This window comes from Olea europaea, unplaced genomic scaffold (genome assembly GCF_002742605.1).
Source record: "Olea europaea var. sylvestris unplaced genomic scaffold, O_europaea_v1 scaffold4253, whole genome shotgun sequence".
NCBI classification, from domain to species: Eukaryota; Viridiplantae; Streptophyta; class Magnoliopsida; order Lamiales; family Oleaceae; genus Olea; species Olea europaea.
The window spans coordinates 41,200-43,419 of record NW_019262385.1 but is presented as its reverse complement, the minus strand read 5'-3'; positions in this window follow the sequence as shown (position 1 = coordinate 43,419).

Sequence of the window (2,220 nt, the reverse complement as noted above, 5' to 3'; positions counted from 1 at the left end):
CCTAGTAAGGTTGGGAAAAACTCCCGAATCGAACCAAGCAGTTCTTCTTAGGTTATATATCCGAACAGTATTTGAATCGAGAACCGATAAGTTCGATTCAAATTCTAGATCAATAATCGAAAAACTGAATCTCCTAAATCTTTGTTAATTTATTTATTTTAAATAGGTCAAATTATTTTATTTTTTTCTAAATAAATTAGTTAATTAGTTAATTTAGTTCAAACTCAAAAATATGATTTTCCTATTTATAATTTTCAATTCAAGCCCAACTTAGTTAAATTGACTTAAATTTTATCCAAATCTGTTATTCTACCACAATGTCGTATCTATCGTTCTAGAAATATCAAATTGAAACTTGACAACTCCACTCTAAATTATTTTAAGCTCACTAATCGTCATGATCTTCATGTGATTTTACCAATCAACGTTATAAAGAAATTAGCAAAAAGAAACGCAAAAAAATATAATATTGGATTACATTATTTTGTAAGAGTTAAAATTGAACATATCATTAATTGAATTAATTTAGCTTTGTAAATATCAAAAAAATTAATTATATTATATAACCTGAGAATCGAGCTGAATCAAAACGGTTCCACTTATTAAATACCCAAAAATTTTGGGTCCGATTCGGTTCTGGTTAAAATCGAATCGAACCAGAACCGAATCGAACCATGCCCATTTCTAATCCCTAGGATAGGGATGGCACAACTCGGCCCTTTAACCCACGAGCTCAGCTCGGGCTCGTGATCTCACGAGCCACGAGCTTGTGGGTCGGGTCGGGCCGGGCCGAGCTGAGTCCAAGAGTCGCTCGTGATTTTTTAATTTTTTTTTTAGTAAATTTGCACATTTTTTACCTTTTTTTTTACAAGCGAGCCGGTCAAAAATGGCTCGTGTGTGCCCACGAGTGGCAGCCGAGCAGGCTCGACTCGTGGGATTAAGCCCCCTGCTTGGCTCGGGTTCGGGCTCGTCAACTCGATTCATTTGACATTCCTACCTTAGGATGACAATGTCTAGCACCCGCCTTGCCCCATGTCGTATCGTTCTATAGAGAAATTGATGTGGAAGGGGAACATGATTCACATTTCAAACTCTAATTAATTTTTTTGTGTTTGAATTTGATTCTTATTTAAAATAAATAAGTAAACTAGTTGAGAATTTGGAATATTTTAATCCCTCCCCTAGAGATCCTCGGTGGGACGAGGATGGGGAGAGCATCCTAGCTCCAGCTCCAGTACCGTCCTATCTTATCATGTTGTCATCCCTAATCATATTGTGCTTCATATACTTAAAAGAATAAAAAGAAACTCTTATAAATAATCATATCTTTCTATAAATTTTTGGAAAGGATTTTGAATCTACGTGTTTACATGAAAGCGATTTTTTATTGGACGATGTGTGATAAATAAGTAAGAAAAAAATATAGAAACGTGAATATTTTAAAAAGAATATATGGTTGAAAATGAGAATCGTAGAAAATAGAATTTTTAATACTCACTTCCAAACACATGAGAAAGAGTGAAATTTTCAATATAGGTTTGCAACCTGTTTCGGTCATAAATTCATAATAAGTTAACATTTACCTATTTTGTGACAAATCATATATACACTTTCATATTATACAAAGGTAGTTTTCAATGTAGGTTTTTACCAAATTGATATATGAGAAGACATGCGACTCTCACACATTTAAGTCCATGTTTGTCATTTTTTAACAGATTAAATTGTTTGTCACAGTAACATTATTCACCACACATTCATATAATAAAATATTTTGCACACAAATCAATAAAAAGATTTTCAATTTCAACTATAGATTATTCAAAAAAATACTATTCAAAACTCTATATTTTCTTCTATAATGGGAGACAAACAAACTCTAAATTTTGAAAGCTTGTGACGTGTTTCTCTGGCCTTGCACCCAACTCTTGAAATTTCATGGCTTGTTTTGACTTGCCTTGAGTAGAATAATTGAAATTTGAGATCAATTTCTCTATTTGACCCAAATGATCCTTATTATAATAAATGTTTAAAAGTATAAAATAATGGAGAAAAAAGCAATACAACGATTTAAGTGAAAATTTTCAAAATCGAGAGAAGGATCATGGATTATTAACGACAAAAATATTTTCCCTTATAAAAATATGGGTAATTAGCACAAAACGTCCCTATCTTTCGACATTTTTGTGAAAAACGTCCCTACCTTTCGTTTTTTTGCGG